Source organism: Penaeus monodon, chromosome 8 (assembly GCF_015228065.2).
Source record: "Penaeus monodon isolate SGIC_2016 chromosome 8, NSTDA_Pmon_1, whole genome shotgun sequence".
In the NCBI taxonomy this organism is placed as follows: domain Eukaryota; kingdom Metazoa; phylum Arthropoda; class Malacostraca; order Decapoda; family Penaeidae; genus Penaeus; species Penaeus monodon.
This window is the reverse complement of record NC_051393.1, coordinates 34,286,195-34,294,003: the sequence shown is the minus strand read 5'-3', so window position 1 is coordinate 34,294,003 and position 7,809 is coordinate 34,286,195.

The following is a 7,809-nucleotide window of genomic DNA, read 5'->3' as shown; positions in this document are numbered from 1 at the left end:
GTATGCATCAATTGTGGTATAAGCAACCACGTCAAAGGAGTTTGATATTGCTGAGGAACTATCACTTGACACAAGAAGTTCCACTGTGAGGCTGGAATATTCAAGTTCCCACCATATGAACAGCACATACCAATTTCATCAATCTGAATCATTATAAAGTTTTGTTTGTGTGAACATGAGTTGTAAGAAGTCACAGATGATGCTGTCTTCGTTTAAGATCATAATGGCAAGAAGCCATGTGACCCTTGACTCTTTGGGCTAACATCTACATCAATGGCACTAGGAGTATGGTCTTTATTGGGGCTTCATATGTCAAGAAAGTAAAGTTAGATCATATCTATTCAAACAATACTTCGTATATGTAAGTTGGACAACAAGAGTATAGCTTCATATATGTCACACCTATTTTATTGATTAAAGGCTTAGGGACACGCTCTATAATTTCCCCAAACAACCTGAGTTAGTGCTTCAATTGAATCAAAAAGGCGATGTTCTTGTTTGATCTGCTGTTGTGGGGAACTTGGATAAATTTTGTCATACCAGTAAGAGGGTTACATCTTCCCATGGATGTATGTCGCTTTCCAGGTCACCAATAGTTTCAGAACGTGCAGTTGAAAACATCACTTGGACTTCGGACTCATGCTTGAACTTGAAAAACTAGAAATGCAGTGTCTGCTACAGTTGGATTTGGGCCAAGGGAATTTTGATACCCTCCCATGCTTGTCCAACACACAAAAAAATGACTCTTCAAGCTCATCCTCATCTTCACTCCTTTTCATTCTCTATCATTACACATCAGTTTTACCTTCCTGTTTGTTATCCATGCAGGATACTTGTTTGGGCATTTTTTTTTCTGTGCATTCCAACAGGTTGTTGGTGTTACAGGTTTCAAATGACAATCATGCCCTTTGTTGTCATCACTTTGATCATGGTGGAATCTCCATCGTAAACTGAATCGTTGTGGCCGGGTACAGTTTCATCATCATAATCTTCATTCCTTGCCTTCTTTCTTCCAGTAGATCCTAATTCTTCTTTTCCATGGGCCCTTCTTCTGTAGGTGGAGGGGGGTGGAGAGAGAGGATGTTCTTGGTCCCGACATCATCTAATCAATGGCCATCATTTTTTTCTCTGTGGATTTCAACGGTTGTTTGGTGTTTGCAGGTTCGAATGGACAAACCACGCTTTGTTGTCATCCACTTTGATCTATGGTGGGGATCCTCCATGTAAACTGAATCGTTTGCGGGTACAGTGTCATCACCATCATCTTCCATCCTTGGCTCTCTTTCTTCCATAGAATCCTAATTCCTCTTTTTCCACGGGCCCCTCTTCTGTAGGAGTGGAGAGAGAGATGTTTCTTTTGTCCTGACATCATCTAATCCAATGGCATCATTTTTTCTCGCGCCATTCCAAGAGGTTGTTTAGTTGTGTGTTTACAGGTTTTGAATGACAACCACACCCTTTGTTGGTCATCACCCTGAACGTCCTTTTGCCTACTTGTGATAGACTTGTCTGTCTTCTTGCTATCTGGTGTATTAGGTGTTTGGAGTGTCTTGGAAATGGTGATGTTGCCTTTTTTGACGTCAAGGTCTGTCGAGGTTAAGGTTCTCACTATCTTCAATTATTCAAACTTGTCGTATTACACGCCTCAATCATAACTGAATCGTTTGGGTGGTTACCGATCATAATCATAATCTTTCCTCCCTGCCTTCTTTCTTCCGATCTTCGTTCTTGCCCATGGGGCCTCTTCCATAGGTAGAAGGAGTGAGCATTTCTTTGGGGTCCTCTTGACACTATCTAATCCAATGGCCTTCTTGACAGCAATGAGAGTGATAGCAACATGCCAGTGCTGGGACATGAACAAACTGCAGGTTGTGAAACAACTTGAATGAAGGTATCTTACTGCTGTTCATGCTTCGTTTAAGTAAACGATGCTGTCTGTGGCGAAGGACCCAATGGCGCCCATACTCAACAGTTAAGTTTGCAAGAGATCTTGTGACTAGCTAAAATTTCTCCTCGTTCGCTGGTTCGCTTCACCTCGGGTGTTGTTTCCTTTATCCGAGTCATATTTGGTATCCTTTGGACTGTAGTACCAAATCCAGTTTTGCTCTTTCAAATTATAAAGATAATATGACTGGCAATATAGTACCGAGATAAAACCATACTGGTCACTCGTGAAGTTCCTCTCCACTCGTTTTGCTCCTTTATCAATCATACTCTCAGAGATTCGTTATTTGTTGCTGTTGCCTGATCTTTTGAAAGTAGCGAATGATGATGTTACAATTCTGCTTCCGTGATTTTGTAAGTCTGGCCAAAGTCACTATCAAAATAAGCTTTTTAAACTGATTTGCTCCACTTACTTACTGTGCTTAAATATAGAGCATTTGAATTCATCATCTGCTCTACTATCTCTTAGTTCCTCAACATTATCTTTCAGACACTTTGACTCACTTTTTTCAAATCCATGTTTGCATACCCAGTTTTCAAATCTTTTTAGAATGTGAATTCCGCAGATTCATTTGTAATTTCACAGGGAAATTTTGCTGAATTGGAGACTCTCTACTCTGTCTGTTACTAGAGGATTCTCATTTTCTTACTATATCAAGTTGTGAGAGGAATTTGGTTTAAAGGAAATCTCTGTGAATGGAACTTTAAATTTTCTCTTCAATGTATGAGGAGGGAAACAAATTGATATTGGGGTCACCTTGTACTGTTACATTGCGACCTACCATTGAGGACATTAAAGTCCCAAGTTTAAAAGTGGTATGATTAAGATAACAATTGTGGAAGGTGGGTATCTTCTAGTGACAACCTGAGTATTCCTTTGTGCTTCAATGGTATCTTCCATACCGAAGATATACTATGAAATTTGAAAGAGGGAAAATGTGCCAGATAAAACCCTACTTGCACAGCTAACTCGTACAAACAAATATTTCCTCCATTGGTTTAGTTTCCCAGGTTGTTTTTACCACTTTGTGCTACATTAGCAACCTGTTTTAACTTGCGGTGGACTATCCACAGGCAATCAGTTGTTGGGTTAACAGCAGTTGACGATTTTCACTTGCAATTATTTGTATACATTGCTGGTAGTGTCCACTATTAATTTACTCTTTATATCAAAACCTTTCTTCTTTACTGGATAGATTTTGTTGTATCTGCTATTGTACATGCTTGTATCTCTGTGTAACGATTCATTACCTATGTATTGACAGTATATACACTGGGCATCCTGTTCCTATCTTCCTCTCTAAATATTTACATATCTTTTCAAGTTCACTAAGAGGTCTTTCTCTTTTCCATTTGGATTCTTTAAAGTAATAATACGTTTTCCTACTACAAGGATTAACTTACGTCAGAAACGTATGTTGATCCTTTTGAAATCCACCGTTACTAGTCAAACCCTGAAGTCCCCTTCTCTTCAAGCTTTGAATCTTGCTTGTATATATACACTTTCACCTCCACATGGTTCACAGGTGGTTCACAATGATGTATCTGATGTTCTGATGAATTGTCAAAAATAGTTTCAACTTCACTCATGTTAACAAGTGCGGGCAAAAAAACAACTTAAGACTGACTGGACTACACTGCCAATATGATGCCATTAGTCTAGACAATGGTTAGATAACAGAAGACTTAAAAATCATTTCACTATATTACTAGTTTCTCATTTAGTGTAATGCATATATTTATTTATAATGTGAATATATTTAAATTATTGTTTGTTAGTATTAACAAACGTACATCACGGGCATTGCAAGAGACCTACATGTATACACCACATGGCCTAGTTAGTATCCGGGCAAGATTTAAGAGCATATAAAAACAAACAAGTCATGGTCATATGACATAGTTTATACCAAGATGGTTCTTAATTATCTTATAGTCATTGTTTTGAAGGATTGGCAGTCATCGTGTGATCATACCATTTCTTGTTTTTGCTCATATAAAAATGATATGCCACCAACTTTGTATGAGATCTGTTTCAAGCATCAAGCTTGTGGACATGGAAAATGCTGACTGGCAGTAAATATTGGATTATAGCACAAATATTTGACATGCTATTGTATGCCACTGCTATTTTGGCTAGCAAAGTTTGAGGAAAATACTCAAGGCATGTCTTAGAAATTGCTCTGGAGTCCGAGAGATTGATCGGCACACAGATGCCAAGCACACCTGCATACAGGATGGAACCCAATTCCCTAAGTCTCGATTGAAGGGACCAAAAATATTTTAGAAACAATATGCATTTTACTGGTTCAATGCCAATGTCAATGTTGGACCAATATCTTGACCGATAAGGCTGCACAACCAGATAAGAAGGAAAGTGACAACTGAGCGACCATCGATCTAGTTACATCATAAAAAAAAACAGATGATTTGTGATATCAAGAAGGACTGCCTTTTCCACTAATCTATGGACTTTCACAAATGGACAAACACAAACACAATAGACACACAGGACAAAAGCCCACGGACCTTCAGAAAATATTATGGTTTGGAGGTCATATCTTTTAAGTCTTGGTTTTATGCACCATCACCTTAAATTTATGAATCATGATTATGCAAAACTTTTATGATCTAATGCAAGCCACAACCACCCAAAAAATACAGCATAAATATACAGTGTGGTGAACAACACTGAAAAATTGGAGATTATTTGATTCAGTACTTTTCTGAACAAGCCATTGTAAATGACATAGTCCCCAGGCTAAGGAAAAAATTTAGTGAAAACTGATTAACTTTGGTCTTAGGAATAGTATAATTGCGGTGATCACAAATTTCTGAGAATTGCGTTGAATCACAACAAAATGGCCGACTGGCAGCAATATTGGAATCATAATCATGTCCTAAATACCAACTTGATGAACATCCTGAGTTATATGGCTGTGAAAATTGGTAAATCAAACAAAATGGCCAAACTGGCTGGCCACATTGGATTGTATCATCGGATGAAAATTGACAGTATATGTGTTTTGTGGTCCATACTTGTGCCAAGTTTTTTTTTAGAAAAATTGGTCTAGGCATGTCTGAGAAAGGCTCTGGAACGGACAGACGTATGTACGCACGCCATGCACGGATATGGACAGAACCCAATTATAAGTCCCAGCCATTCCAGACTTTGTCTAGTTGGGGACTAATAGGACTTTTGATAAAAGATCATATAATTGCAAAGAGCAAACAATTCCAAAATGTATCAATACGTTTAGTAGTTTTAATCATAGTATGATTTTTACAGAAAGTTTCATTGAAATTCATATACTAGTAGAATTAGCCATACTTCTGAAATCATAATTATACAAATTTTAGTTAATTATGCAATCCACAACTCAACAGTACCTAATCCGCATGAATAAACAGTGGGGTGAAGATACCACTGAAAATAATAATACTTGATCTAGTGGGTACTTTTAAAGAACTGCACTTTTTTACATTTAAGGTCATTAAAAATGCAAATTGAGCAGAAATTACATATGGAGTAATAATTTTTAGTATTTTTAAATAATAGTTTATGATGTAGGCATACAGTTTTAATGAATTTCATACAACTGATGTGAAGTAATAATTATGCAAATTTTAGTAAAGATGCAAGCCACACACACGAAAAAAGTCCCATTCATATGTGATAAAGCTACACTAAAAATTTATTGGACAACATTTTGATCCAGTAGATTTTGAGAGAATCGCAGTAACAAAAATCTGCCCAGATGGCAGATTGCTGGCCAGACAAGACAGACACACAGACAGCGCCCCAACAAAACTCCCTGTTTGGAGCTACAATTGGAAGGTTAGGGGATGGATATTGTCCAAAATCACTGCATAATTGATTATGTAATGTGCAACTATGTCTAGACAATTTCAACACGACATTATACAGAACCTAATTGATCAAATGCAAATTTAATTTGTACCCTTTTACAGCCGAAAGTGTGGAATGGAGGAAACCTTGGTGTGTGCAAACCTGGAGTTATCTTAAGATGAATTGTGAAGTGCTAGTGATGGCCAATTATCCTATGTAAAAATATATCTGAAAAATTAAAACCAGGTCAAACAAAAGAAAGCGATCCTTACCTTCAGTACTTTATCGTAGGTGCCAATTCATGTTACAGATGGTTTCCAAAGTGGATAAAAACTGATTTCAGAAGTTTTTATGACTTTTCAAAGAATCTGTGTCAAGTTCTCATATAAGGAAAGAAGAAAACATATTATGTTATCATATAGAAAATATATTTCTTTCTTTTCAATATGTGAACTGTTTTTGAGAACCACACCCCTTCTATTTTTTCGTAGCCCCTAGTCATTTTTTTTTTTTACCCTGCACACAAACCCTTTTTTAAATTACTCAAGCACCTCCCCGGCCCATATATGTCAAGAGATAGGTGGCTCACATATGTATATACACCAAAACATATACGCACAAAACTTGTATAATTAACATATACATACAGTACTTATTCTAAGTATTTAGAGTGACAGGCAGACTCATTATAGGCAGCTGAAGACTTCACATTGTAAAAATGGGTGTGCAGTGTTTCCTCTCAGTATACATCATCAATTACGGGGTCGATTAATACAAACTCAAGATATAACTCACCTTCAAAAACTGAATTGCAGGTGCCCAATTATAAACAGAAAAATGTTATTTTTTCCAAAGTGGGATGCCATTTCACTTCTAGAACTCTTGAAAACGCCAAAATTACACACACAGAAGCACTGGAAAAAACACTGGCATTCCACTTACCAGAACATTGCAAACACTGACATCGACGATTCAGAAACACTGACATTCCACTTTTAGAAATACTGAGACGAAACTGACATCACTTCAGAACACTGGAAAAACATTGACATTGCTTCAGAAACACATAGAAACACGACACTCTGCTTCCAGAACACAGGAAACATCGACATTCCACTTCAGAACACTGTTAACATGACCATGCCACTTTCCGAATATGAAAAACAATGACATTGGGAAACATTGACATTCTGCTTTCAGAACACTAGAAAACACTGACACTCTGCTGCCAGAAACAGGAAACACTGACATTCCCTTTCAGAACACTGTAAACACGACATTCCAACTTTCCGAATTAGGAAACAATGACCTTCTGTTTTCAAGACCACTGGAAAACACTGATAGTTCCATTTGTAGAACACTGGAAACACTGACATTCTGCTTTCAGAACCACTGAAACACTGACATTCCGCTTTCAGAAACACTGGAAAAAACAGACATTCTCCTTGACTGGAAACAATGAAATTCCGCTATCAGAACAATGGAAACACTAACATTCCATTTGTAGAAAACACTGGAAACAATGACATTCCGCTTTCAGAACATAGAAACACTGACCCATTCGTGTTCAGAACACTGACATTCGCTATCAGAAACACTGGAAACACTGACATTATGCTTCCAGAACATTAGAAACATGACATCCGGTTCAAAACACTGGAAACACTGACATTTCATTTGTAGAACATTGGAAGGAAACACTTGACATTCCGTTTTCAGAGCCGGAAACACGACATCTGTTTCTGAACACATGAAACACTGACATTCCGTTTTCAGAAACACGAGAAACATGGCATTCATTGTAGAAACACTGGAAACACTGACACATCCACTTTTCAGAGCATGGAAGCACTGGACATTTGCTTTCAGAAACTCTGGAAAAACACTGACATTCCGCTTTTCAGAACACTGTAAAACACTGACATTCCACTTTTCGAATAAATGGAAACATGCATTCAGCTCAGAGCACTGGGAACATGACTTCGCTTCCAGAACACAGAAACATGACATTCACT